The 6,898-nt window shown below is 30.9% G+C and overlaps 1 pseudogene; it reads left to right on the top strand.

Moving 5' to 3' along the window:
- Positions 1–946: 946 nt before the first annotated feature.
- Positions 947–5,524, top strand: LOC136227175 (uncharacterized; annotated as a pseudogene).
- The last annotated feature ends 1,374 nt before the right edge of the window (positions 5,525–6,898 follow it).

The following is a 6,898-nucleotide window of genomic DNA, read 5'->3' as shown; positions in this document are numbered from 1 at the left end:
TCCAATGGTGAAAACACACCAAGTAATGATACTTTGTAAAAAACAAAGTAATCATAGAAGGCACCCTCACAACGGTAAAGGCTATGCTTACTTTGTTTTTGACAAAGTAAGCCTTACTTTGTGTGTTTTCACCATTGGATTAATTTTATACTCCATAATCCAATGGTGAAAACACACCAAGTAATGATACTTTGTAAAAAACAAAGTAATCATAGAAGGCACCACTCACAACATATGTTTTGTTGATTTATGACGCATTTCAATCTTAATTAACATATTATTTTCCATGATGAATAAATAAATCGTTATCTATTGAAAATGTTTCGTTAATCAATAATTTTTTTCTCAATTAGAAATTAATAAAAAATTTCGGTGAAGATTATGATGATGATTATTTATATATCGTCACAATAATAATAAAATATATGACGATATTTAAATAATATCATAAAAGATAATAATAAATGATGATATTTAATTTGTTATTGTTTGTACGAATTAAGTTATCACGAATATAAAGTGTCACAAAAAATATTTCTTACCATGACGATATATTTGTCACCAATTATCATTATTTCATCAAGGAAAAGACTTCCCTCTAATTTTGTTCTCCTAAATTTTACCTCAAAAACTATATGTTACATTTTTTACTTATCGTCATATAATATATCCAATAATGACAAACTCGTAAATCAATGGAGACACGCTTAAAAATTGTCATGAAAAAAATTATAAAAAATGACAAAAGTGAAAATTTGTCATTGTTAAGTGATTATTAGTGACAAAACTATGTTTGTAGAAAATAAAATCGTCATAAAATGTCATATTTCTTGTAGTGAGATATGCTTGATTTGGGAGATCCAGAATATATGTGTTCGTTTTGTGGAGTATTGATGTGATATGAAGAGCGAATTAAATTTTTTTTTGTAAAGTATTAGAGTTTTCAATGTGTTATGGAGTTAGAAAAGTTAAACTACCTTTACTAAAATACCCTCCAACTATCCTAAATAATCTTCTATTTGGAATGGACATTCGAAGTAGATATTTTTTAGAAAATATCGGGGCTTATAATATGATGTTCTCTTTTACATCGATGGGGGGAAAGTTGACTACACATTGAACAATGGGAGTGGACCTTATGTATTTTGATTAAACGGTCAAAATTGTCATTTGATTGGTAATCTGCTGCCTCAATATGAATCACAAAGCCAAGTTTGCACAACTATATATATGATACAGAAAATGAGATTACAAATAGAGCAAGATCGATTAGGTATGTTTTTATAAATTTATAATTTTATGAGTTAAAGTAAATTCTACTAGACATATTTAATATTTGAATTTTTTTTCTAACAGCTCACAGAATTGCAATAAAGGAATTGATCATTCAATAATTGAAAACCTAAAAACCATGCTTGGTGACTACAATGTTTTATCACAATCATTCAGACTGGCAAGAGACATATTGACAACTTATGGATGTACAACTTTAAAGCTAAGGCTAATTGGAGGTAGAAAAACAGATGGAAGAAGATACAATATGCCCAGTGCTTCGAAAGTTGCAGGTCTAATTATGGGAGATTTTGATACCTCTGCAAGTTGTAGAGACATCATAATACAGACTAAGTCAGGTCTGTTAAAACGCATCAGTGAATTGCATCCATCCTATCTTCCATTGCAATATCCTTTGCTTTTTCCTCGTGGTGAAGATGGATATCGTAGAGACATTTTGTTCAATGATGATAAGCATGGAAAAGGGAAACCATTAGCATGCGTCAATTTTTTGCCTTCAGAATACAACAAAGAAATAATGATTTGAGTGCTCGAAAATTATTCCAACAATTTCTGGTTGATTCTTACACAATGATTGAAGCTGAAAGATTGTCATATATCAGACACAACCAAACAAATCTCAGGGCTGATTTATATAAAGGTTTATCGGATGCAGTACTTAAAGGTGACACAAATCCATCATCAAATGAAAAACGAATAATTTTACCTTCATCATATGTTGGCGGTGCCATGTATGTTTTGTATAAAATTAAGAGTTGTCCTATTAAATTAACTAACTATTTACAATAGAAATTTTAAATATTGTTTCATTTCTTCACCTACTTAGATTGCTACTTTTTAAAGGCACATGATACAAAACTATATATGCAATGGCTATATGTAGATGGTGTGGATATCCAGATCTTTTCATTACGTTCACATGCAACTCAAAATGGTTCGAAATTCAAAGGTTTCTTGATAAATATAGCCTATGAGCAGAAGATAGACAGATATAATAACAAGAGTATTCAAAATGAAGTTGGATATGTTGATTCGTGACTTAAAATCTGGGAAAATATTTGGAAGAATTATAACTTAAGTAAATAATTATTTAAAGTTACCAGTTTTCATCTAACACAAATTTAATTTCACCTAATACATCCATTTTTAATTTATTTGGACAGTTATGTATATAATCGAGTTCCAAAAACGTGGTCTACCTCATGCACATATATTGTTATTCTTACAACCACAAGACAAACATCCAAATGGTAAGAATATCGATAAAATTATTTCAGCTGAGGTACCTGATTCCATTGAAAATCCACAATTATATGAGACAATGAAGAAATTCATGTTACATGGTTCGTGTGGGGTTTCAAATACAAAATCACCATGCATGAAAGATGGGAAATGTTCAAAGCACTTCCCTAAGAAATTCACTAGGGAGACAATTATGGATGAATTTGGATATCCAGTGTATATGAGAAGAGATAATGGGCGAATAATAGAGAAAAATCACACTCTACTTGACAACCGATTTGTGGTGCCATACAATTGTGAATTGTTATTGAAGTATGATGCGTATATTAATGTAGAATGGTGCAATCAACAAAGGGCTATCAAGTATCTTTTCAAATACCTTAACAAAGGCAATGATAGAATCACTACAACATTTTACCGGCCTAAGGGAGATAGAGTTAATGGTGAGATTGATGATGAAATAAAAATGTATTATGATTGCAGATATATTTCTCTATGTGAGGTGGCATGGAGAATTTTTGCATTTCCAATAAGTCATCGAGAATCACCAGTTGAAAGGTTAAGTTTCCATTTTCTAGATGAACAATGCATTGTATTTCGTGATGATGAACCCATTGAAAATGTTGTCGAAAGAAATTTTCAAGTAGGAACTATGTTCCTAGAGTGGATGAAAGCAAATGAAGTATATCCTGAAGCTAGAGAATTCAGTTACATTGAATTTCCAAATAAGTTTGTGTGGAAAGAATTTGAAGTGATTGATGCATCTGCTTACACAACAAAAACAATAAAAAAATGGTGCTCAAGACAAAAAGGATTTTCTGTTGGCAGGATATTTTACATCCATCCAGGTGTTGGCGAATTATATTATCTCAGAATTTTGTTAAACATTGTCAAGGGTCTAACTAAATATGATGATATCAAAACTGTGAATGGTATTGTATATCCTACTTTCAAAGAAGCATGCTTTGCATTGGGATTACTTGACGATGACAACAAAGAATATGTATCTGCTATACAAGAAGCATCCTTTTGGGGAATAGGTCATTTTTTACATATATTGTTTACTACTTTGTTGTTCTCGAATTGCATTTCAAGGCCAAATGAATTGTGGAATCAAACATGGCACCTTCTTTGCGATGATATTCTACATTCTCAATAGAAGCTCCTCAATAACAAAGGTACTACTTTATATTTCAATATTTATCTTTAAATACATTATATAATGTTACAATATTTGAGTTAGCGATCCATACATAATTTTGTATAATACATTAACACCTTTTTAATTGCATTAGTTAATTTATTAATGCAATTGCCATTTCAAATATTTTGTTTAATAGATCTACAAATGACTGATGAGCAATTGAAGAACTACACACTTTTTGAGATAGAAAAGTTGTTGAAAAGAAACGGTAGAAGCTTGAAAGATTATGATTCTTTACCTTACCCAGATGTTGCACGTATTGATGAAGGTAGAAATAGTCTTATTCAAGATGAATTGTGTTACGACAAAAAGTTATTGGCAGAAGAAAGCAAGCAGCTTATTCAGTCATTAAATTGTGACCAAACAATTGTGTACCAAACAGTTATAGATGCTATCAAAAAAGAAAATGGTGGAGTTTTCTTTGTTTATGGATTTGGTGGCACAGGAAAAATATTTGTATGGAAAACTTTAACATCATTTCTGAGATCCAAAAGAGATATTGTACTCACTGTAGCATCAAGTGGAATAGCTTCTCTTCTTATGGATGGGGGGAGAACTGCACATTCTCGATTTGGTATACCAATAGCTATAAATGAAGACTCAATATGCAACATCAAACAAGGAAGTGATTTAGCCGATTTAATCGTTAAGGCAAGACTTATCATATGGGATTAGGCACCAATGGTACATAAACATTGTTTTGAAGCATTTGACAGAACTTTAAGAGATATTATGCGTTTCCAAAATGCTAATAGCATGAGTTTGCCATTTGGTGGAAAAGTTGTTGTTTTTGGTGGAGATTTCAGGCAAATACTACATGTCATTCCTAAAGGTAGTAGACAAAACATTGTTTCAGCCACTATAAATGCATCTCATTTGTGGAAATACTGCAAAGTTCTTAAATTAACCAAGAACATGAGGCTTCAAAGTGGCAGTGGAAATGAAAACAATGAGGAATTAAAATTGTTTTCAAAATGGATCTTAAGTATTGGGGATGGAACAATTGGTGGAGGAAATGATGGAGAAAGTACATTTTATGTACTTGAAGATTTATTGATCCAAGATAGTGGTAATCCTATAGAAGCAATGGTCAAACACACGTATCCTAAATTGATGGAAAACAATCGGGATCCAACATACTTACAAGAGCGTGCCATTCTTGCACCAACATTGGATATTGTGAACAAAGTCAATGAATTTATGTTGTCTTCATGGCCGGGTGAAGAAAAATGTTATTTAAGTTCAGATACTATCTGCAAAGTTGAAAATGCATCACACAACAACGAAGATGTCTACATTCCGGAATTTTTGAATAGTATAAATTCATCGGGATTGCTAAATCACAAATTGATATTAAAGATTGGAATACCTGTTATGTTACTGCGTAATATAGATCAAACTTCTGGATTATGTAACGACACTCGATTAGGAGAACACGTGATTGAAGTAGAAAAAATTATGGGATGTAACATTAGACAGAAGATATACATTCCTCGGCTTGCTTTGACTCCATCAGATATCAAATTACCTTTCAGATTTCAAAGAAGACAGTATCCTTTGGTTGTATGTTTTGCAATGACAATAAATAAAAGTCAAGGACAATCACTAACACATGTTGAATTATATCTTCCATGTCCGGTTTTCAGCCATGGTCAAATGTATGTGGCAGTCTCAAAAGTTACTAGCAAAAAAAGATTAAAAATTCTCATTTCTGATGATGATGGAAAACTATGTAACTCTACTCAAAATCTAGTTTTTAAAGAAGTATTTAATAATATTGATTGAACTATTCATCATTCATTATTCATCATGTTAAATTATAATAATCATATATTCATTAAATTTTAATATATACAAAATTATAGACCTATATATAATATCGACGAAAATATAGAAAACAACCGTGCAAAGCACGAGTGAAAAACTAGTTTACAAGGAAATACTTATGGTAATATCTCTTGAAAAAATAGGAGAAAAAAGTATTTTAATCAAACTCTTTTTTCTCTCTCTTAAAATATTGTAACGAAAAAACTTAGATGAATTCTTTTGAAATGAATTCTTTCTTATATAGGAAGAAAGATATCATGTATTCCAATCAATTCTTATGGTAATTCATGAATTATTCCATGTCATTCATGCATAACTATTTTCTTGGTTATGCATTAATTAGTAACTAATTAATATCACCTAGAGTAGGGAAGAATGTCCGACATTAGGGACGAATATGAAAATAAGACATCAAGAGTTTACTGTGAAAATTGTTCAATTGCTAACTAACCAAACTTAAATTCCTTGCCAACACTCTGTGTCGATGGAAATGGATCCAAGCGCCACCTTATTTCTAACAATAACGAAAATCTCTCATAGAAGAATTGCCTAAATAGCTATATGAACTTGTGATTAATGTTAGAAATTATAACTACGCAACAATAGTGTTTTGAGGAAGAATTTGGAGCATACGTTACCATTGGCAGGTTGAAAGATAATATAACTAGAGAAACACAGTTAAAATTAAATCATCAATGAAGTTAGAAAGATAATCGGTAAAGAAAATGTGATAAGACATTCAAAAGCATATAATTATGCACACAATGTATACATGTATGAATACACCTATAAAAGAAGGTGCACGATACCTCATCTACAAAATACATAAAATAAATAGATAATAAACTGAACCAGAGACCAGAGGTTCACCTCTTTGACCTTCTTGTTTTATAATATCCAAAGCAATACGTGAAAGAAAACTCGGCCAATAAAAAGTAACTGGAGAATTCTAGTTGCAACGGCACATGGCCCTTTTCCCTAATAAGTTGCAATGGTATCAGGATCATAGACCAATGGTAAAACTCGGTACTATCATCTTCCTGCAAAAACACACAAGATAAACAAATAAAAACATATATGCAAAAGAATAAAGTTACTTATACAATTATTGACGTTTGGTATTTGATGGGGATATTGACAAGGATAAAGGTTGGAACAATGGTAAAGATAAAACATTGAGATATGTCTAAAATAGTTGAGAATTATTCCATGTTTGGTATTGAAAGTAATTATACGTAATTGTATTATTGATTTTACAGGAATATATAAGAGGTACAAACCATATAAATGGTTATAATTTAGGCTATAAATTAGGAGATAACTTAGGAGAGT

This window comes from Euphorbia lathyris, chromosome 4, assembly GCF_963576675.1.
Source record: "Euphorbia lathyris chromosome 4, ddEupLath1.1, whole genome shotgun sequence".
NCBI classification, from domain to species: domain Eukaryota; kingdom Viridiplantae; phylum Streptophyta; class Magnoliopsida; order Malpighiales; family Euphorbiaceae; genus Euphorbia; species Euphorbia lathyris.
This window is presented reverse-complemented; position numbering and strand designations above follow the sequence as displayed.